Source organism: Battus philenor, unplaced genomic scaffold (genome assembly GCF_028537555.1).
Source record: "Battus philenor isolate CCGP_79_NKW_IND1 unplaced genomic scaffold, ilBatPhil1.0.hap1 SCAF_6, whole genome shotgun sequence".
Taxonomy (NCBI): domain Eukaryota; kingdom Metazoa; phylum Arthropoda; class Insecta; order Lepidoptera; family Papilionidae; genus Battus; species Battus philenor.
The window spans coordinates 15,337,348-15,362,645 of NW_027181726.1; the positions used below are offsets into that span (position 1 = coordinate 15,337,348).

General features: G+C 33.4%; 1 protein-coding gene across 1 annotated transcript in view; it reads left to right on the forward strand.

The window, feature by feature from the left end:
• LOC137930545 (uncharacterized) overlaps positions 1-25,298 on the forward strand; it is a 74,743-nt gene that overhangs the window by 16,599 nt on the left and 32,846 nt on the right. The gene's annotated exons all lie outside the window — the stretch shown is intronic.

The following is a 25,298-nucleotide window of genomic DNA, read 5'->3' on the forward strand; positions in this document are numbered from 1 at the left end:
TCCAGGGCTTTAAGAGCTTCATATGAACTGAGTTCACGGAACTGTCATATGGCAGTCCTACTCCAGATGCATGATGATGTTCGCAAGTAAAAGACAGCTCTGCCTGAGTAGAGGTGTATAGTGTAATTATTGTTTGCGGCAAGCACTGCAGCGTGGGTCACTCGGAACGAAGGGTGGATCCGGAACTTCCCCAGGTTTGCCTAAAATATACCTACATGATTTTTAATGGAATCAGGCGTTTCTTCCTCTCCATTATTACAAATTTACCAGCGGACTCGCTCGAAGCACTCATCTATTACTTAAAATTGCAAATTTAACTTAGGCGTAAGAGAGGGTATAATAAAAATAGCCCACGTGATCGGTCACGTGACTTTGAGTGGTAGAGGGGGAGGAGGTGGCATATAAATAACAAAGCGGTGACTGACTGAGCTTACTCTGTGTTTGGCACTAATCGATGTAACATAACTCCTGAAGATGCCCCGTGGAGGGGTGAAACACGTGTTGAGTGATTTAACGGTGGTAGTTGTATAATTCACATTGTTTGCCGCATGCGCATTTAACAGCGGGCTGGCGGGCGGTGCACTTTATTGCACGACTACGACTGCATGTGCGGAAGTAGCTAAATATTGGTCCTTTCTTACATACCTACACATGATGTTTTGTATCGGTGTTTTTATTCAATAGCGTTGTAATAATATTTGCATGTGATTTTAGGAATCGAACCCACTATCAGTGAACGTCTTCATGTCTGCCGATGGCATGACAAGGCACATGCCTCCACTAAACATCGCCACCATGGTTTTACGCTGATCGTATCCAAAGACTTTCAATGACCCTGGCTATCTATTCCACCTAGTGGATGTCATACCCTCACCACGTCTGTCAGTTCATCATCAAGTGATCGTCACAACCATCATTGGCATACGTGATATATTCCACCTAATTGCACCTTATTAAAAATTATCCAAAAAATGTATAATAACATGTAAAGGCGCATAAAAAAGGCTTCTAAGGCTTTGATGTCCGGATGTATCATTGTTCACGGAAATAAATCTTTAAGGAACTGTACTAGATGATGTGATATTGTTTAAAAATAGCGAGGCAGTGGAGAAGATTCTTCACGACGTGTATAGGTAAAATTATTACAGTGCAATATATTTATGATATTATTTTGTACGTATATATTAGTTATAATAAAATAAAAAAAGAACCGTCAATAGTGTATTTACAAGGCTACGTAAAAGACTGAAAATATCTAATTCAGAATCAAATTTTTTAAGTAAGAAAAGGACCAATATTAAGCCACTTCCCCACATGCAGTGGTAGTCGTGCAACAAAGTGCACCGCCCGCCAGCCCGCTGATCGATGCGTATGCGGCAAACGATGCGAATCACACAACTGACACCGCCAAATCACTCAACACGTCTTCGGGAGTTATGTTACACCGATTAGTGCCAAACACAAAGTCCATATTTTTTTTAATAAAATTTCGCAAAACGTATTCCTTCACTCTTCTTGAGTAAGTTAAAGTAGTCAAAATCATCGTTGTTTCAGCACATACACGTCTACTAGAAGCCATTATGCTTCCCTAGTAGATATCAATGGAATATCCCATAATCGTGACGCTTGGGTTGACGATAGCAATGTGGTATTATGGTACGCAAAGTATGCTGCCCTCCATCCTCTGTACACTTGTATGTGAGCAGTGGCAATAACATAATTGAAGGGCAAACTGTGATTCATATAAGACAGTATCCCAGGAATCAAACCTGCGATATGCTCAGATATGATATGACTAAAATGGTTACACCAATATTTACAAACAAAAGTCAATACATTAGATCACTCGTAAAATACAATAAATGAAACATTGTGATGAAACGTTTGAAATATTCACAATATGTACAAATTTTACTTTGTACAAAACAATTGTATTTTGATTAGGAATATTTTAAATGTTATTAGACAAATGTATCCAATGTAACTATAGAGTAATACACAACATTCTAATGCTTAAAATTCTTTCATAATATGTAAGACTAGATGTATCTGTGATTATGTATGTAATGGAAAATACTTTTTTAAAGGAGTCTAAGTTATTCCATATTATACTAGTTACCTGCTAGTAAAAGTATCGTCAAAATAGCTCAAGTAATTTCAGAGATTAGTCGAAACAAACAGACAACACAACGAAAGTAAGGTTAGGTATGAACGAACAAAGAATAAAAAGAAATGAAAGAATATGTGAGAAATAAAAGAAACAAGAATAATTGACGTTAACATGGAAGAAAGATAAAGATGTTAATGATAGAACTCTGTTGAAAAATTATTATTGTATCGAGATGCACATAAAAACGGAAGCCATTAATAATAATAATTTACCCTGAGGGGTTCATGCAAACTTAGTACAAAATTATCAAAACTATTATTAAAAATTACAGCATTTGTATGGAATGAAATGAAGCTTAATTATTATTATTATTATTATTATCAGTATTCGTTTTTCGTAATTATTATCATAATTATTATCTCCACCGCCACCACCGCCACCATCAGCATCATCATCGTCGCCGTCGTCGTTGTCGTCGTCATCGTCATCATCATCACCATCACCACCACGACCACGACCACCACTACCATCATCAGCATCATCACCACCACCACCATCATCATCACCACCACTATCACCACCAATTATTATCTTTATCAAAATCATTATTAACGTTAAAGCATCATCACCATTATTATTACAATTATTACCACCACCACCACCATCACTGCCACCATCACCACCACCACCACAATCAACATCATCACCACCATCAACATCATCTTCACCGCCGCCATCATCATCATTAAAGTAAACTATTGTTTAATATCTGTCAATGCAGACTTTATAGTACTAGAAGTTATTTGTATGTCGCATTGAAATATAAAAAATAAATTAGTGTCACATATTTCAGAATAAAATACTCTCTCTATTCTACGTACGAGTGATTGGTAATAGGTTTAAATGATTTAAAGATTTTAGCTGATAAGTAACCTATACATTCACCTCTTCAAATTCTTAGCAGAATAATTCTCATTTCGAATTAACGATTAAAAAAAATTTAATGATTTCAGTCATAAGTACAATAATCACAACTGTATTTATTCACAGATTTATGAATAATTAATTACATACGAATAACTATACCTGTTGAAGTGTGAAGAAACATTACTGGCATTTGAAAGTAACAAAGGAATCTTTTAATCGTGAAGTTTGTCGTGATGGAATGGCATAAGTTTTCTTTATAATTTAATATTAAGATTTTTATGTTTAATAACTTAATCGCGATGTTGCTATACGCTGTTATAATTACAGTCTGCTAGTTTTTATTAAATTTTTAACAGATATCTATATCTCACGATCACCACGCTTGGCAGGTGGTTTGGCGATCGCAGTGTGGGTATTATGGTATGCAGAGGACACTGCTGTACATTGCTCTTTAAATTTGTTTATGAGCAGTTTTAATCCCATATAATTAATACACAAAATGTGATTTATATAACATTGTATCTCCCGTTTCTCAAGTGCAGAACAGATACAAGTCGATAGAGAAAACAAAAATAAAATGAAAATTATAATATGTGACTAAATTGTAATAATTACCACATTATAATTATGTGAAATATCATAAATAAGTATAAACTAAGTAATGTGATATTTGAGTAACGAGGCGATGAATAAATGGAAATAATTATGATAGAAAGTTGTAGAATGAAAGAAGAGGAAAGATACATCATACGAAGAATGATAGAAGAGTACAGAAAAAAAGGAAAAATGTGAAAAGATCACTAAAGAATATCAAACTTTACTGTCTTACAACAAAATAGGGAGCACGAGGGGTCTCCATTAACGGGGTCTGTGAAGAACTAGCAAGAAAAAACTCCACAACAACTCATCTTTGAATAAAGTTTAACGCGGATTTATACATATACACTTTGTCAGGTATATCCTAAATGATATCAAAACAATCAGGCGACATCACTGTCAAGGATTCTTGTCATTTAAATATTCGTTTATTAAATAATAATAATAGCCTTTTTCGTCAATATATTTTTAATATGCGTTATAAATTTTGTTAACGGTAGTACAATTATAATTTGCAGAATTTTATAAAAAAATATATTTTGTTTATACAAATGAATTAGATATATAAAGGTTTATTTTGTAATGAACCTGGGACCTCACGATCAGGTTATATAGAAGTGTACTTGTTTGACTTTGCCTCAACTTATCACACCTGTTTCAATATCAATTCTTACTTTTTAAACATACATTGTTAAACATTGCCATTGTTAATATATGTAATGTGTTAAATTTTTAGCTGCACAAAATTTTGACTTATGTAAATATTATGTAACTTGTAATTGTATCGAGTTAATAATTAAAAAAAAATGCTTTAAAAATTATTTTGCATGTCATGAAAGACGAAACGAAAGATTGTCTTGTTCCTTGATTGGATAAATACGTGGTTTTCATTTTATTATCTGTTCAATAAAGACTTGGGTTTATATATTAAAGAAAAAATAAGGTCGCGAGTTCGATTCCTGGGATAAAATCTTATGTAATTCACACTTTGGGTATTAATCATATAAGATTACCACAGCCCACATAAAAGGTTTCAAAGGTCTGACAGCAGCGACCTCTACGTGTCACACTGCGATCGCCAACCCCCCTGCCAAGCGTGGCGATTATAGTATATCCCCCTTTATATCTTTGGGGGAGACCTATCCTTTCGAATGGGCGTAATAGATCTCATGGGAGAAGAATAACAAAAAAAAAATTCAACCCATAATTAATACTAAATAATGCTATTAGGAACGTAAATATTAACTATGATATAAATATATAATTATCATATAAACTGAGAGAAGTAGATTAAAAATAAATAAGATATAAAATATACCTGGCAATGGATTTACACGTGTGGCATAAAAAAAAAAAAACTAAAAAACAGTTTGTAAAGAAAACTCTATTACTCTGTAAAGGATTTATGAAATGTTAAAGGAATTTAGAGTAACAATTGTTCTTACTTCTGTAGAAACTCTCATAAAGTCATACGTGTTTTAGGCTTGTCCTGGCCCAGAGCCCGTTACGGATCCAATCGCAATTTTAAGTTACCTTATATATTTATAATGGACCTCCATCTGACCCTAATCTATTGAACTGGGCTCGTTTTGGACCTTCGTTCGTTAACAAACCTCCTTATTCCTGATTTGTTCTCGTGTTATGAATCCTGGGCATAACTCGTTGAAAGACTGCGAGCTAGCCAGTGAACATGGTGGAACAAGTTTTACTGCAGTAATCACAGGTTTTCACGGACCCTTCCGTTCCGTGAACTCTGTTCCGAAGAAGCTGTTAAAGCACCCAGTGCTAACAGCAACATCTTCATCCGAGACAATAGATCATAGATAACACACATCTATGAAAGCTTGTATCGTATTTATTAATTAAGAAAAGGACCAATATGTAGCCACTTCCGCTTATGCAGTGGTAGTTGGGAACAAAGTGCACCGCACGCCAGCCTGCTGATAAATGCGTATGCGGCAAACAATGCGAATTACACTACTGCCACCGTCAAATCACTCAACACGTGTTTTTCTTCTCCACGGGGCATCTTCAGGAGTCATGTTACATCGATTAGTGCCAAACACAGAGTGTGTTTGCATTTGTCAGCGGGTTGGCGGGCGGTGCACTTTGTTGTACGACTACCACTGCATGTGTGGAAGTGGCTAAATATTGGTCCTTTTCTTACTTAGGATGGACTTCCGCAAAATAACGCCTGATTCCATTTAAGTATTTATTAAGTTTATTAGCCTATGTCTACGTAGATCGATGAATTGTTCGTCTGAAGTGGCTCTGGGCGGAAACGCTCTCAAGTGGCGATCACAAGCTAGTAGACGCAGCGTGGACGCACCATTGGATATATATATCCAAAAAGCTGGATGAGGTCAACGTAGGAGCTTTCATCGTGTCGATTTTTAGGGAAAGCTTAATGCCTTGTAGTGGGTGTCCATCAGCTGAAAAGAAAGAAAAAATATGTCAAAGCAACTCGTCTATTTACGGATAAAAATACATAACCACGATCATTAACTTGAGAGAGAGGGGAGTAAATCCATCTTCAAAGATCTTTTGAAGGTTGACGCACCCCTTGATGCTCTAGAAAAGAGTTCCCCAAACTTTTTTGTGTCGTAGACCCCTTGCCATATTTTTCCGTGTTGGGTAGACCTCCTACTTACCTAATATTGATTTCCTGTAAATTTCTAGCTGTTGTGAAATTTAGTGTTAAAAACTTAAACTAAAAACATATGTTAATTTATACATTTATTAATTGATATTAAATTAAAACTACTCTAAATAAAATTTTCTATCTGTTATGTAAAATATACGTAACATATTAATACTTTGTTACTTCATAGGTACTTTTATAAATAATGTAAATGTTTTGATATTATAAGATAGTATGATGTAAGTAAATAAGTACTATCAGCGTATGTGTTGAGATCCACTATCGTGGACCCCCATTTTCATTTCATGGACCCCCAAGTTTTTTCTCGCTGACGTAGACCCCTTGCAGGTTGTCATAGACCCCTAGGGGTCGATATAGACCACTTTGGGAATCGCTGCTCTAGAAGTTACTCCAGCTTAAATAAAAAAAGCTTAGACTTAAAAAATAAACATTATAAAGTCTGGAGAACTTGTGAATGTATGTTAAACTTTATAGGCGTAATATTGTGACGATATATTTTCCGGAATTCGACCTTTTCGGTGACATTCCGTAAATTTATGTTATCTGTATTGACGCACCCTCCCAGCAATCAACATAACTCAGCTTGACTTAACGTTAGGCTCTAATAAGGTCAACCGACTATCAGGTTCAACTTATTCATGCATACACCCTATAAAGATATGTACATATTCATATATTTTTAAACGGTTTTATTTAGTTCGACCCGTACGGAATTTATTTGTTTATTTATTTGGTTTAAAATTAGAAATTGAAATTTAAGCACCTTCCCGTTGTCAGATTGATCTGAAATTTGGTACACACATTAAATTTAGATGACTATACAATATAATATTAATTCTTTTCTTCTTTATTAAATGATTTTAACGGTGAAATAAACTCCTGTAAGACTTCTATCTAGTATTGTCAAGGGTTGATGTCCCCATTTGATTTATAATCCGGCTGTGCTTCCAATAAGACCGATTGGTTAACCAATGACAGCTGTATTATGTACGTGGCTTGTGGTACAGCCGTCACGTAGTCCACGAATACCCGAGTAGTTTAATGGAATATGACAGTGACACTCTATGTTGAGTGACAGAGTTAAAATAATGAATAGATGTCGATATGCACTTGAAACCTCTCCGTCTGAGATTCTATGTATGAATTTGTTCCTTTCGACTTCGAATCTGTTCTGAGTACGGGTTGAATTATAGTTTAATGGAGTGTAACTTGATTTGACAGTGAAATTTTATATCGGATGTTTGACAATGGGTACAGTCCAGGTCAAAATTGGTAAAGAGTTTGTGACCCATGGAACTGACTGTACACGAATGTGTCTTCAGATTCTTTAATTTGAGAGCAAATGCATATATAATTCCAATTGGTAAGTTTAACAATATTCTTGATTAAAAAAAATCGCCAACAATGCGTTATTGTTATGTATAGCAATAATAAAAACAACTCGCAAAAGTAGTTGAACTTGAGAACAGTACACTAACTAACCACGACAGCTTGTGTGATAAGAAAACGTGATAATTTGTAAATTTCGTAATAAATTAGACACATCGCCGTCGGACGTTGTTACGAACAAGGCGGCATTGGTGTCAGTGACGTCATTCAACGTCACAAAATGATTCATATTACTCTTTGGTATTGTAAATAGTGTTTTTAAATAGTTTTATTTAGTTCGACCCGTACGGAATTTATTTGTGTTAAAATTAGAAATTAAAATTTAAGCACCTTTCCGTTGTCAGATTGATCTGAAATTTGGTACACATATTTAATTTAGATGACAATACAATATAATAAAACCAATAAAATTATAAATCTAAGATGGCCGCCGATACAAAATGGTGGATTACATATTTTTCCTTAACCACCTCAATATGGGTATCAAATGAAAGGGCTACACTAGTAAAACACGATGATTATGTCAAAATTTAAAATTCAAGATGGACGCCGTTCCAATATGGCGGACTAGGTACGTATTTTTCCACAACCACCACAATATGAGTATCAAAAAACCGTTTAACTTAAAAGTTTTTTAAATGTATTTATTTGTAGTATTATGCATAACGCTTGATATATATATATATATATATAAATATATATAAGGATGATTGGTTATAGGCGTAAATGATTTGAAAGGCTAATTTACAGTCGACAACTTCTTACAGCGGTATTTCATAAAAAAGCTCAAGGTAGAGCAATGGATAGAGGTATGGAGTTTCGCTGCGAGATCGAATCAAAAATGAGGATGTCCGCAGAAGAACCAAAATTACCGAAGTATCTCGAAGAATTGCTCTTCTGAAGTGGCAGTGAACGGGCAACTGATGAACGTTGGGGATCGAAAGGTTCTAGAAGGATGACCACAAGCCGGTGGACGCGGCATGAGAAAGCCTTCCACTAGGGAGACCGCCGTGATCATCTATGGGGGAGGAGCATATCTTGCAGTGGGCATATGGTAAACCATATTCAAAAATCAATGGCTTCAGAAGTATTAAATATCAATGTTATTATAGTGAGAAAAAGGCATCTTCAAAGTTAGAATTATTTTTATTTATAAATATATTTCTTTAATATTCTTTATTGTTTTTATGAGAGTGAAACATGGGCATATACAACACCGAATTGCAATTGGCTGGCTAAAATGACGGGAAATAACTGGCGTTACCTGTGATCGAGGAAAAGCTTAAAGGCCTGATATATAATAGCATGATAAGACCTGTTCTGACCAATGGGTGTAAAACATGGGAAACACAAAGCCATATCCGTTCAGCCCAAGTTACCGAAATGAAGATGCTTCGGTAGATGTGCGGAGTAATGAGGCTCCCATACGCAACGAGTATGTTCACGGTAGCCTCGGGGTACGTGACATCGCCGATAAGCTACAAGAGAGTCGGCTTAGATGGTACGGACACGAAAAGAGATCTGAATACATCGGAATATCACTATGGATCTAAATATTTCTGGGTCAAGAATAAAAGGAAGACCGAGAACAAGACTGGCAGATACCATAGCGAAAGACATGACTGCCTGCAAAGTTCCCGAGAACGACATGTCCAATCGCGCGAGGTGAAGAAAGAAGATAAGGAAATCAGACCCCATGATCAGACATGTTCAACAGTGGACGAAACAGCTGAAATGATAACGACGACAAGATTTAGCATGCAGTAAGAGAATTGCTATTTTTTTTTCTTCTCTTTTAATTTTTTTCTGTGCAATTTATGCAAAATTTGTTGCTTTCCCAGAACCCACTAGAACTCCTATATATTTTCGTTAAAATTGATTACAGATCTTTGAGTCAATATAAGTCATCGTCGATTGATATTTCTAGTGAGTAATTTTTGTCTCAAATGGAAGACTGCTTATCTAGTGTTTCTTGATACTGGAATGACAGAAGTGAGTCAACAATCTTGATATGCGCATTCGTACGTAGTTTATTCGGGTTTTAAACCTAATTTTGAAAAAAAAGGGAGTGGTGAACCAATGTTTTAGAACGTGGTCTTCAACGTTGTATTGTCAAAGTAGATACTGATCACCCGTTATTTATCTATTTGGTTGTTTTTTTTTTCTGTGGTCTCGTTTTTATGACCTGTCATTCAATCCCTATAATGTTTCGATAAGATCTTTATTTACATAACTTTTTATTTATTTATTAAAACTATGGAATTATCCCATACTCATCTTTTGTCATTCTTCCCTGAATTTCCCTTCATGATAAATATTTTTGTATATATATATATATATGTGTATATTAATGTATGTATTTTTTATATATGTATTAGTGTATAGTAATATATGTATATATTATATATCGGCACGAAGGCAGGAAACGTCAATAAAGCTGTCACACACAGAATGTTTAGAAAAAGTTCAAGAAGTTGGTATGACTAAAATCAATTAGAACGAGTATCCAAATTATAGTTTGTAACGACTAAAGAGGTTTTATACTGCAGCTGGCATGCAAGAAAATTGACAATATCATTTTTAATTTTTAAAATATTAAAATGATTACATAATAGAATACTCGTTGATGACTATAAAAGCTGATACTGGGAGCATTTTAAATCAGTCCATATCCTGAAGAAAAGACTTCTGTGGACAGAATAGCAGCCAGTTTTATTGCACGAAATCTAGAAAATTAAAAAGCGTTTTTTTATTGAGTCTGCGTTTCCTCATACCCGATCCATGGTCGTGAGAATATGTAAACCTAAACATCTCCTTCATGTCTCTCATCTCCATCCAAAGGCTGTCTGGTAGAGATCGCCATGAGCGATAAGACCGCCTCTTGTACTTGTATATGACTTTTTTCTATTTTTTTAGTTCTTGCCTATGGTGTTCAAAAAAAGTGTAATTAAATATCTTTAATTCCTTTTGTCTTCTCTCCAGACTTACAATTTTATTATTTTTTAACTGTTCATATTTCTTCGGCTTTAAAAAATTGTAAGATTTCTCTTGAATTTACTATAATATTGTAAGTAAGCGCTTTTTAATTTTATTTAGTTTCTTTACTTTATTATATGATACCAAAGAAAATAATTTAATGGGAAAATACATAAATATATTATTTTTAAGTATACGAATACATGATATCACTAGAACTGACTCAGACGTATTTATATAGTTGACAATTTGATAAGATAAGTACACCTGTGACATATTGCGGCAGTCTCTTATATCCAAATACCAATTGTGGCGTGAATAGTTCGTACCATTACTAAAATAATAACACAATTGGATCCCATTTTGTTACTACTCTACCATCATAGGTAAAAAATATTTTTATCTCATGCCACTGCTAATATTGTACGAGCACTAAAAGCAGTTTTACAAGAGTCCACAAATGTGAATAATACGTACCATTTCTAAAATAATAACACAATTGGATCCCATTTTGTTACTAATCTACCATCATAGGTAAAAAATATTTTTATCTCATGCCACTGCTAATATTGTACGAGCACTAAAAGCAGTTTTACAAGAGTCCACAAATGTGAATAATTCGTACCATTTCTAAAATAATAACACAATTGGATCCCATTTTGTTACTACTCTACCATCATAGGTAAAAAATATTTTTATCTCATGCCACTGCTAATATTGTACGAGCACTAAAAGCAGTTTTACAAGAGTCCACAAATGTGAATAATTCGTACCATTTCTAAAATAATAACACAATTGGATCCCATTTTGTTACTACTCTACCATCATAGGTAAAAAATATTTTTATCTCATGCAACTGCTAATTTAGTACGAGCGCTACAAGCAGTTTTACAAGAGTCCACAAATGTGAATAATTCGTACCATTTCTAAAATAATAACACAATTGGATCCCATTTTGTTACTACTCTACCATCATAGGTAAAAAATATTTTTATCTCATGCCACTGCTAATATTGTACGAGCACTAAAAGCAGTTTTACAAGAGTCCACAAATGTGAATAATTCGTACCATTTCTAAAATAATAACACAATTGGATCCCATTTTGTTACTACTCTACCATCATAGGTAAAAAATATTTTTATCTCATGCCACTGCTAATATTGTACGAGCACTAAAAGCAGTTTTACAAGAGTCCACAAATGTGAATAATTCGTACCATTTCTAAAATAATAACACAATTGGATCCCATTTTGTTACTACTCTACCATCATAGGTAAAAAATATTTTTATCTCATGCCACTGCTAATATTGTACGAGCACTAAAAGCAGTTTTACAAGAGTCCACAAATGTGAATAATTCGTACCATTTCTAAAATAATAACACAATTGGATCCCATTTTGTTACTACTCTACCATCATAGGTAAAAAATATTTTTATCTCATGCAACTGCTAATTTAGTACGAGCGCTACAAGCAGTTTTACAAGAGTCCACAAATGTGAATAATTCGTACCATTTCTAAAATAATAACACAATTGGATCCCATTTTGTTACTACTCTACCATCATAGGTAAAAAATATTTTTATCTCATGCCACTGCTAATATTGTACGAGCACTAAAAGCAGTTTTACAAGAGTCCACAAATGTGAATAATTCGTACCATTTCTAAAATAATAACACAATTGGATCCCATTTTGTTACTACTCTACCATCATAGGTAAAAAATATTTTTATCTCATGCCACTGCTAATATTGTACGAGCACTAAAAGCAGTTTTACAAGAGTCCACAAATGTGAATAATTCGTACCATTTCTAAAATAATAACACAATTGGATCCCATTTTGTTACTACTCTACCATCATAGGTAAAAAATATTTTTATCTCATGCAACTGCTAATTTAGTACGAGCGCTACAAGCAGTTTTACAAGAGTCCACAAATGTGAATAATTCGTACCATTTCTAAAATAATGACACCACAATTGGATCTCATTTTCTTACTACTCTAGTATCATAGGTAAAAAATATTTTTATCTCATGCAACTACTAATATTGTACGAGCACTACAGAAGTTTTACAAGAGTCCACAAATGTTGCCTGCTCATTTCACGGTCCCACAATATAGAATTTTCAACACATACTATGACACTTCCCGATTCAAGTTGTATACCAACAATGATCAGCGGTAAAGGATTGAGACTTCCGAATGTAGCTCACAGGTTCGACTCACGATATACAATCTTATATAATAATATTTTTTGCATTATCACAAAACAAATCTCCAGATGTCCCCTGCGTACCATAATACCACAATGCGATCGCCAATTCGCCTGCGAAGTGTGGAGATTATATTACATCCTCCCATAAATATCTTTGGGAGAGGCCTAGGCGTTGCAGTGGGTATCTATGAACTGATACGACGAAATAAAATAAAGTATTGGTAATCCTGTATTGTTTATTAAAAATCCATCCATCCAGGCCATCAACGACAGGAGAAGTTTTATCTAATTTCTCCAATGACACATCTAGAAAAAAAAAAGATTTAGACTCTCAAAATCATAAAATAATTTTTATTAAATTTTTCTGTTTGGTATAAATATCAATAGAACACGTATGTTAAAGAACATGATTCGATATTCAAAATATCTTTTTTTTAAATAATGAAAACGTTAATGGCACGGAGAGAGTGAATTCTTCACGTGACAGTGATATTGAAATTATCTATGCTCGGACAAGCGTGACGTTGTTGGTTTTATTTACATGAACATTGAACTAACTAACTCCATTTAAAACGACAAATCGAGATCTTCGGTAGTGTAATAAAAATCCGTTTAAGTATTTAGAAACAAGGGTAAAATATATGGCAACATTGAAAGATGACGATCAAGATGGCGACCAATGAGTAGCGGTTTTTAAATGTAAAGTCAGAAATAAAAACATAAAACAGAAATAAGGTTAGGAATTTGAAATTGTAACGAACAGTGATATCAAAGAACGTGTCGAAGTAAGAGAGACAATGGGTGTAAGGAATGGTAATAAAAGGAAAAAGAAAGAGATGAAAAAAAAGAAAATTGATGAATGTAAGAAGATTTAGTAATCAAAATTGTTAAGGCAGCCTAAGGACAACGAAAATATAAAATCATTGTACAAGTCCCTGTAACATGATATGGGGGAACGAGAGGCACTCTAAATTGGGGGCGTAAAAAGGGGGAGTATTTAAGGCAGTCATCTAGTAGAGGATGGCTTCTACGACACACTTTGTAGAATGAAAGCATTATTATTAATTAAATTAATCAAAGTATAATATTAACGATAGTGCAACATTGATCGTTAAATGAAAGATGATCACAAATACTGGTTTTCCGGTGCCCAAATCCAGGTATTTCCCGTGACATTGACTATATAGTCAGTTGGCCTAGAGGGAGGACCAAGGAGGACCATGGTGCATCTACAGGCTCGTGGTCAATACTTGAGAAGCAGCTGCAAAGGCCGTCACTTGCACGAGCGATGCTCCACGCTCACTGCCACTACAGACAAGCAATCCTAGAAGCTACGCCAGTAACGTTTGTTCTTCTGCGGATCTCTCTATTTATGATTCGATCTCGCTGCACAGCTCTGGCCTTAGTTCTCTCCATTTTTATGGGTTTATATGGACAGTTTTTACTTAATCATTTACTTATTTTCTTCTTTTATCCATTTAATGATATCAGGCGTTACCTTGCGAAAGTCCATCCTAAGTAAGAAAACAAAACTCTGTGTTTGGCACTAATCGGTGCAACAAAACTCCTGAAAATGCCCCGTGGAGGGGTGAAACACGTGTTGAGTGATTTGACGGTGGCAGTTGTGTAATTCGCATTGTTTGAGGCATACGCATTTATCAGCGGGTTGGCGGGCGGTGCACTTTGTTGCACGATTACCACTGCATGTGCGGAAATGGCTAAATATTGGTCCTTTTCTTACTTCTTTTATCCATCACAATATCTTCCAATCTTCTCAATTCCTTTTTCTCATCCTTCACCGTTCCTCCTGGAGTGCTACAGCCTTCTTTATTGCGCTTTAAGTAACTTCTAGTTCCCCTATAAGATCTAATGTGTCTATAAGTCATTACCGGGAATATACACTGATCAAAGACCTTCAAATCCATATATTGCAGTATTTTGGACGAGAAGATGTTTCAGAGCTTCCTGAACGCTGTCGATTCCAATTGGTTTCGGCGGGTGTATGAAATAATGTTATATTACATTACCAATTACGATGAAATTGCAAAAATATAATTCCATTTATTCTTGCTAATAAATTTGTCTGCAGTTTGTACCAAAGACAAATACAATTGTTAATCCAATTTCGTCTAACTTATCGTTCGTGCTGTGAAACTTTTGTCGAGATGGAATGACGTCAGTGGGGCGTAGCGTGGAAGGACCTATAAAATGTTTATTTAACCAACATTAAACTGCACCCAGCAATTCTCATTAGGGTGCCTAAATTAGAACATGAAATATTAGGATATATACGAGATTAAGGGGTGGAGGTGAGTCATCCATCACATTCGCGTGGAACATGATAACAATGGGTAATCGAAAGTGTATTGACATATGTAAAGAGTATTTACAATTTACACGAGCCTAGCGCAGCAGCAGCGACCTCATCACTGATGACGTCTCAATTCAAATCGGCGTTCGAATTTCAAAAATGATTTAACTTTAAATCATTTTTGAAATTCGAATCGAGCGGTAACACTATAGAAACATTGACCAATGGAACAGTAATATTACAAAATGTATTTTTAATAATTTATTTTTAATGCATGCATAATATTAAATGCATTCAAATTTATTTTATTTAGAATATATAAAAACGTCAAAGACCGTTTGTGTATTCATAAAATATATAATTTTATAATTGATACAAGTGAATAAAATCGGAGTGTCTGTTTTTAATATTAAATTAACCGCTTTTTACTATTGCATGTGAATGTATATACGGTAAACAACAAAATTAAAGTGATTAAATTTTGTCTATCTGTTTGTTCCGGCTAATCTCTGAAATGTCTGGTCCGATTTTGACGGGACTTATACTGGCAGGTAGCTGATAAAATAAGAAGTAACATTCTTAAACGAAAAAAATTTTTGAACTAAATATTTTATAGTTAAATAGTCCGCGAACGAAGTCGCAGGTACATATAGTTTTTAAATAAAATATATGGTCCCACTGATTTTCTATAATTAGTTCTTTTCAGGTTTGAGGTATTTATCATCGAAAAATCAACTTGACGTCAATAAGAAATATGATCTATTGTACATTAAAAAAGAATTTATAACTTTGATTCCAATGTAACAGGCGGTGCAAAAGTAATGTTATAATTTGAACTGGCAGCCATTTAGTTATAAATTAAATATAGAGTTCTTTGTTATTAAAAAAGTTCATTAGATAATATATAAAATTATTAGTATAAATATGTTTATTAATTTATGTGTATATATATTTATATATATTAAATATAAAACTGATGACATTAATTAAAAAAAGTTCATATAGAATTGCGCTTGTTTTACGGAATTTCAAATTATTGCTTGTAACACGTCTGACACCAAATTATATCTTCTTCAATGTTAGTTTTCAAGGCGACAGTAGTGGACTTTTGTAGTGAACTCAGTGTACACGAGAAGCTCGGCCAAGCGCTTGAATATTCGAACATATGGAGCATGAAAACGACATTCACGCCGCGTTCAACTGAATAAAAATTTGTCAAATTTTAACAATAATTCCACATTATTAAGACGTGTATCGTTAAATTGCTTATTGACAACTAATTCTCTTTATATCTACATCATAAATGTCAAAGCACAGTGGCATATGACGCCATTTGTAAAAATTAAGGCGCGTTCACATTATGACATAAATTTTTCGCCAACTGTTATTTTTTGTTGTATTTGGTTTTAAATCATACTAATACAATATAGTAAAATCAAATATAGTATTTTGCTTTTGAAATTGTTATTAGAATATAAATGTAAATGATTATTTGTAATTGTACTAATAATCGTTACTATCTTTGATATTTTTTTGAATGTATTTCGATAGTAATTTTTTTAAATCCATAATATATATTAAATAAAATTTTTACAAAGGTTTCTAAATTTAAATTACTATATCTAAATTAATTATTATTTAAAAACAATAAATAACGAAGTCATAATGTAGTAAGAAAAAGCGTTTTTAAAATTCGAATTGCTATATATAAAAATTATTTATTGTGTGTCTGTGCTTACTGAACTTATATTGTCAGGTGTTATTGGCCTTTTAAATTCTATTTAAATAAAAAAGTTGTAACATATTTCAGAGCGATTTATACACAGATTGATTTTTATACAATAAGGTCTTTTGGTTTTTGTTATAGAATATATTTACATTATTAGAATGACATATAAATAAATAAGTAACATTAAAAATATTATAGAAAAAAAATTCGGAAATCATTGTCACCCTAGTGACAGTTTTAAACGACAGTTCGTTCGCCGCTATCACGATCACATACAAATACGTTACTTGTAATTGTTTAAAATAAATGCATCCTTACCTTGACAGATTAGTACGATATATATAAATACAATGCAACTTTATATTGCAATAAGAAAGCTATTTTTAATCTCAAAATTGTTTTTTATTATTAATAGCATCATCGCTACTGCGATTCGCCGTTATAATTATAGTCTGCTAGTTTTTTTATTATTATTAATGACATCGTAATGTATTATGAAAAATTGCAAGGCATATATATTCCTCCAAGGATATATATGGCGAATATAGTCGTCGCTTGCGGGATAATAATATTTTTCGCGGTGTAAGTGAACTGTATTTGCAGAGCGGTTGTGCAAATTACGCGGTATGTAATATTATGCAGCGTCAGTTCGTTACAACAGTAAAAGTAATAGTAAGATAGGAAGCCAAGGGTCAAGGAACTCACCATATGAGTACCTGGTCCTCAGAGTCCTGAAAGCGGCGCGGGTTTTGATCCTCGTTGTAGCATTAACTGTCTGTTGCACAGTAAAATCACACATGGATGCGGTTAGTAACAAGGTCGAAACCATAATGGTGGGCGGAAGAAAGTTTTGTCACAGTTTTTAACTTAAGCGTCAGTGTTGCCACTTCACAGCCCAGCTTGTTCACTCGACGTCTTTATACGAGTAGAAAAAGGATAGGAATATATGAAAAGGACATACTGATATCTACACAGTTATTAAATAAATTTCGTGTGTGAAATATGAATACGAAAATTTAATGTATCGATAATTAGAAAAATTATAAATATATTATATATCATGGCGTAAACATAGAGTAAGCGCTATGCTATGCTGCCCATCCTTAGTAAACTTGTTTGTGATCTGTGGCAATCCTATATAATAAATGCACAGTGTGTGAATTACATAAGATTGTATACCGGGAATAGAAATCGCGACCTACGATCGCAAGTGTCACTCCTCTACCGCCGGACCACTGCACCTTGGATATTGCCAAGCATCATGTAGCAGTAGTTTTGTAAAAAAATTGGTTAGTACATAAACAGGGGCCTCATCCCCTGGATTTCCAATAGAATCGATTGAAAGTGGCTGTCTCCCTTGATGACCAGTTACAGCTGACTACCTTGTGTTTTGACGTCCAACGATGTGCTCTAGAATTTTAAGGCTCCAGCGTGCATCTGTTCTATGCGCCATGTGATGTGATTTAAAGACCACAATCCTGCGCAGCGTGGTGACCACTTATAAGTTGGACAGATGACATTGTTGAGGTCGGAAGCCATCCAACTGATATTTATTATATAGTCCCCGTTTTTTGGACACACGCACACGCACATGCACACACGCACATGCACACACACGCACACGCACACACGCATATACGCAGACAAGCACACACACACACACGAACATACGCACACACGCACACACGCACACACGCACTCATATATAGGCCGCTTCCAATCGGTTCTATTGGAAATCTATGTGAAAGGCCTATGTCCAGCAGTGGACGTATAAATAAATGTTAATGATGGCGAATAACATGTTTAGCTCTTATTTACGTACTTAATTTCTTTATCTTGAAACACTGATCTTGCTTAACCAGATACATGAACAAAACATTTACAAGGTTCATATCTATCGACGACTCAATCGCGCAGGTGAGTACTTTTATAAAGATATTTTGAATTACAAAACTTGTAAAAGACTAATTTAACATTAAATAAACATTAGTAAAACTTGCGCAATGTTTTGATATAAAAATATCCCACCGTATGAAACTATATTGAAGTTAAAAACCCGTATCATTTAGCTGCAATTATGTCCCGGAAAGGGAGAACCTAGGTCGCCTGGTAATTGTGTGATCATTACAAAAAGTACGTGCTCACTGTAAATACTACTTGTGTATGATATATAAAACTATATTTATTTAAATAAACAATAATTGTTATATATAATAATACTGTGATTAAAAAAGTGAAGTGAATTTGTTAATGAAAATTCATAATAAAATTTTGTCAATGTTTTTTCAAGTCCTTGAAACAATTGGAATGGTTTTTTTTCCGGTATAGCCTTCAAGACGTTAGATCAGAGTTCCCCAAAGTTTTTTGTGTCGTAGACCCCTTGCCATGTTTTTCCGTGTTGAGTAGACCTTCTACTTACCTGAAATTGATTTTCTGTAAATTTCTAACTGTAGTGAAGTTTAGTGTTAAAAACTTAAAGTAAAAACACATTTTAATTTATACATTTATTAATTAAATTTAAATTAAAAGTACTCAAAATAAAATTTTGTATCTGTTATGTAAAACATACGTAACATTAAATAACTATAAATAAAATAACATAAGCAATAACTCAATATTTTTAGTGAGAAGGATGAACCTGATGCTTTAATAATAAATTATCAACATTTGGCGTCAATTTTGTAAGGGTTAATCTTAAATCTCCTCGGCTAATGATGTCCAGTCTGTTTCTTTTTTTCGTTAGGAGATTGGTAACAGCGCTGAACAATTTTAAAACATATATAATAATTTTTTTACTTCATAGGTACTTTTATAAATAATGTAAATGTTTTGATATTACAAGACGAGAGATGTTGAAATCCACTACCCCCATTTTTATTTCATGGACCCCCAAATTTTTTTCGTTGACCTAGACCCCTTGCAGGTTGTCATAGACCCCCAGGGGTCTATATAGACCACTTCGGAAATCGCTGCGTTAGATCGATTCTTCAATAGTGTCATTACCTTGCTTTGATATTTTGAGTTTTCTGAATAACCAGAAGTCTTCTTATTTTCAAAGATTGCTATGACCAGTCGTTCGCTGCATCTAGCGACTTCCTGCAACCTCAACTATGTCATCAATCTACTAAGGGAGCCTTGGCTTCTGGTGGCCACTCGAGGACCTTCCGGTCCACAACTGCCATCGGTTGCACGAGATATGTGCCCGCCCACTGACCTTGTTTCATTTGGGGATCTCCTCATATCTAATTCCATCTCGTCAATGCTAGAAGTCGCCTTAATCCAAATCAGGCGAATACGGTGGTTGCGGTCAGAGAAGAGTTTTTATCCCTTTTTTTCCCGAAAAAAAAATTTGCAATTATGACACCATTTGGCACTTCACGCGTTTGAAGTTGAATTATTTAACAAAAACACCTGTAATTTCTCCAGTGCTTCCAATCTAATAAAAATAAAAAATAATTTGTCTGTCTTTATTAGAAAGACAGACAAATTATTTAAATCAAATTTATAACATCCGGGCATTAGCCCGGAATAAAAATTTCACCTTACTTTTTGAGCACAGAAGTATGTTTTTCTAGTGGAATCGTTTCTTCGTCGTTTTCTTTTAATTAATAGGATCTAAAATTGACAAAAATTTTATCAGGACTTTCGTATTATAATTTAATCAATATGGACACCCTTGTCATATCGTATTATAATTCAATTAACATGGACACCCTTGTCATTGACACTTAAATGACTCATAAATGTTGGTAAGAGATTATGAAATAACGCGTTTTACACCTTACGACAGCTGCAACTGTGAACTTTAGGTTTTATGATAATAAGTGACATTATTATTTAATTATTATCGATACTGCATTCTGACGGTCGTCGAGTGAATTTGCATGAAATTGTTTGACCGTGCCCTTAGAGCCGGTAGAACGTGTCGAATAGTTCAAGATACTTCGTCGTCGTTTCAGTCTATAGGTATTTAGTGGAATCAGGCGTTGTCTTGCGGAAGTCCATCCTAAGTAAGAAAAGGACCAATTTTTAGCCACTTCCGCACATGCAGTGGTAGTCGTGCAACAAAGTGCACCGCCCGTCAGCCCGCTGACAAATGCGCATGCGGCAAACAATGCGAACTACACAACTGCCACCGTCAAATCACTCAACACGTGTTTCACCCCTCCACGGGGCATCTTCAGGAGTTATGTTACAGCGATTAGTGTCAAACACAGAGTGAGTGAGAAATATTGGTCCTTTCCTTACTTAGGATAGACTTCCGCAAGGTAACGCCTGATTCCATTAAATATTTTAGTATTATGGTACGCAGAGGGTGCTACTGTCCATCATCTGGAAACATGTTTTGTGAACAATCCTATATAATTAATGCAAAGTGTGAACTATGCAGGAATGTATCCTAGGAATTGATTCCGCGACATATGATCGCAAGTTTCAGTACTATATCTTGGGATACCATAGCTCAAGATATGTATATATGTATATGTGGGAGGAAAAGATATTTTTTATTGCAATAACCTACAGAGATCAATGAAGCAATTGTTTATATAGGCAACTCAATTTTTTTCTTCTACTACTCTTCTACCCTGAATAACCAGTTTTAAATAATTACGCGATTATATAATGTTAGGGAAAAATATTTCTTCTAAATCGTCGTTCCAGCCCATAGACGCACACTGCAAGTCAAAAGCCTTACCTAAAGATATCTAAAGATATGTATCTAAAAATATGGCGGGATATACCATATTCGTCACACTTGGCACTGCGATCACAGTGTGGTATTATAGTACATAGAGGGCGTTGCTGTTCATCCTCTGGAAATTATTCATGATCAGTAGGAATGTATAAAATGAACTACAATACAGGAATCGAATCCACCACCTACGATCACAGTACCCAGTCTTCTATCGCTGGGCTACCACTGTTCTTGCGAATAGTATATATTAAGTTGCAATAAAAACTCTTTGGTTGTACTATTTGCATCTGGCTGGTTTTGATATCATTAAAAAAGTTAATTTTTAAAAAAAGATACTAATTAGTGTGTATCGTTTCGGACAATGCTTTCATTTGTTTCTTTTTTTTAATATCAATACGTGTGAATTTAATAAAATAATTAAAAAAAAAATATTATGGAAAACAAAATGTTTAGTTGCATTTCTTGACATTGCGTTAGATAAACACTAAGCAGTTTTAAATAATCTTTGTTTGTGTGTGTGTGTTATATATATATATATACGAGTATATAAATATTGAATTTTGGTTGGTGTACAATTTTGTACGAATTATATTTTTAACACTGATATATATGTACGTATGGCACATTGCCAAGCCTATGAATCTAAAAATCTGATAAACTATAGTTGCCAGTTATAAAGCATCGCGTATAATAATGCCAAACGACAATGTTACGTAAATAACTGGATGGCAATCGTTTCTCGACGGTAATGATGTTTTGTTACGTTGAAATAACATATCAATACAATAAATTTATTTATGGTCATATATTCTAAACCGTCTTAGAATCTTTGATATATTATATTCCATAAAGTATTACTATAATAATGTCAATATTTATCATAGGAATATATATTTATATATTGCTGAATGTTTTGAAATTTAAAACGTACGCAATATACCTGGCGCCTTCGCAATTATTACATGAAATCCTGATAATCTTAATAAATATACAGTATGATTAGTAATAGATGTAAAGTATCCGGCGATATATATTGCACATCGATCTTTAGAAAGAGACATTCGGTTAATTTCGGCATCGTAGAGCGTTATCTCTGTCGCACGATACACAAACAGTCCGGTATCTACTAGGAGCTGTTAAAACAAGTATCATTTGCTTTTTTTGATAATTATTTTTATTCTTTGTATAAAATTCACCAATTTTTCTATAACAGGAGGCTTTAAGTTGGAGCAAAATAAAATAAAAAAAATTATGTTCACATTATGTTTATGTATTTAATTATTTAGGATTATAACAAGTACAAAATATACACTATTATACCTATTATTAAATGAGACATTGTAATAAAAATAAAAATAATAATAATTATATTTCTCAGTTACCTCCATTTTTCTATCTGTACTCTGTGTATTTTAACAACACGAATGCTGTATTTATAACCTATAGTTTTTTTATGACCCCCTTTGTTGGGAGCCTCTGGTACTTTTTACATGTATATATATATATATATATATATATATATATATATATATATATATTATGGTATATATTTATAAATAATTATAGTAAGTAGTAGCAATTAATACATTTATATAAGGTATAGATAGATATATAGGGTATTCTATGTGATAATTTTCCCTATAAATTTGATTTTACTTTTTTATTATATTTGTTGTCTTGTATAATATTAACATTTTTCACCTAACTTTATTATTTTATATCTGTACCGTCTAATGATTGACTGGCAGACAATGCCTTCGGCATTAAGTTTGCCACTATACATAAGTTTTCTAAAATTTTTTTTAAATTAAATAATAAATAATTAAAATACATTTTACAGGTTTACATTGGCATTTTTTCTTACATTTACATTACTTTGTAATTTAATTTTGAGTTTTCTATTTTTTTATTATATGCGATATAACGCATATTATTATATTTATCTTGACTAGTTACATACACTTTTTTGCCTACTTGTTCCTTTTAAAGACCTCTCGTATGATATTTCTGCAGTAGGTATTTATAATCTACAAATCGTCTCTTTAATATTTTAATACTAATCTGTTTGACATTGATATTGTCAAGGTCGTTCATTCCGCCGCCATTTGGTTCGTCCTTGAGAGAGAAACATTTAGAAATGGTCACAGGGCGTGTTGATTTAATAAGAATTTATGTTGTACCATCACGCCAGCCAATAAAAAACAAAGAAAAACTACATTTACAAGTATAATTTGTGTTTCTAATTAGCAAAAACAAAGATAGTGCTTACGGAGTATTTGGCGGGAAATGTTTTGACACTTTATTTTTTTAATTAATTTTTTTTGTAAGCAGTCAAAATGCTTTCAGCCTGATACAATAATCATATACAAGGTGATTTGTTACAGATGCAAAATCTTTAAAGAGATTAATTTTTAACTAAATTGCTAAGTGAAAATATATGATTTTAGAATAAATAAATGTTATAATAATGTAGTAAGAAAAAACGATTTCATATATCAAAATTATTACGTATTAAAATTATAGTTTATTATCTGCCCGTGTAGACTTTTTACTGTAAGAAGGTATTTTTAAAATGGCCATCCTTTTTGGGACCTCTGATTAACTACATATGGAATAGGGCCTTGGTTTACAGAGGTTTATTCTTTCAGGTAAAACTTTTTTTATTTTCTCCTTCCAGGCTTCATATTTTTTCTCATTCCTCTCCACCATTCTTATCATATCACAGCTTTTGATTTTAGAAAATCACAATACATTATATGGCAGCTTTAGTTACTATTTTACTAGTGTCTTTTATTTATGAACAAATTTATCTATTCATTTATTTTAAATACGAATTTTATACAATATTAGCATTGTTATGGTAAAAGTTATTGGACTGTCGCATTGTAATAGAAAAATTAAACTAATTTAACATATTTTAGGATGATCACTTTATACAGAATGAATAGTTGTAAAAGTTTTGACGGGATAAATGTGAAGCTCGTTTGTCTGAAAAAAACTTTAAAGTTTTTATAATTAATCACCCTGTATACAGTATCCGGCGGTAAATATTGCACCTCGATTTTTAGAAAGAGACAATCGGTTAATTTCGGCTTCGTAGAGCAGTCGGATTTCGTGCGACAGATATAATACTCTACGAAGTTTAATTTAGCCGATAGTCTCTTTCCAAAGGTCGGTGTGCAATATGTATCGCCGAGTATTGTCATAAAACTTTAAACTCAATTTGTATTACGATCGAGAATACACAATTTTTTTTTCATTGTTTTTTCATTATTGAAGGTCCTGATTATTTTTAAAGTCTTTGACACAATCGATGATGATTGGTTTTTACGCTGTCCTGTCTAGGAAAAGCAGGAGGGGTGGATTTTTCTTAGCTAAGGCAGGACATTTTTTTTTATATGTGGGATAGGGACTTTATTAGCATTTAATTTATTCAATTAATTATTTTATTTTCATTCTCTTCTCTTTCATTCTTCACATAATCTTTCATTCTGTTCTTTTATACCACAATTCTGCTTTCTTTCCCTTTTGCTCTGTTTTACCATTCTTTCATCCTCTTTTCATTTTACATTTTCTTAATTTCTAGTTTTGTTGTATCACATTTTTATCTTTATCTTTATCACAGTTTAATATTAATTATTTTTACATATCCTTTTTGTTTTTGTTTGTTGATGCCTAACTT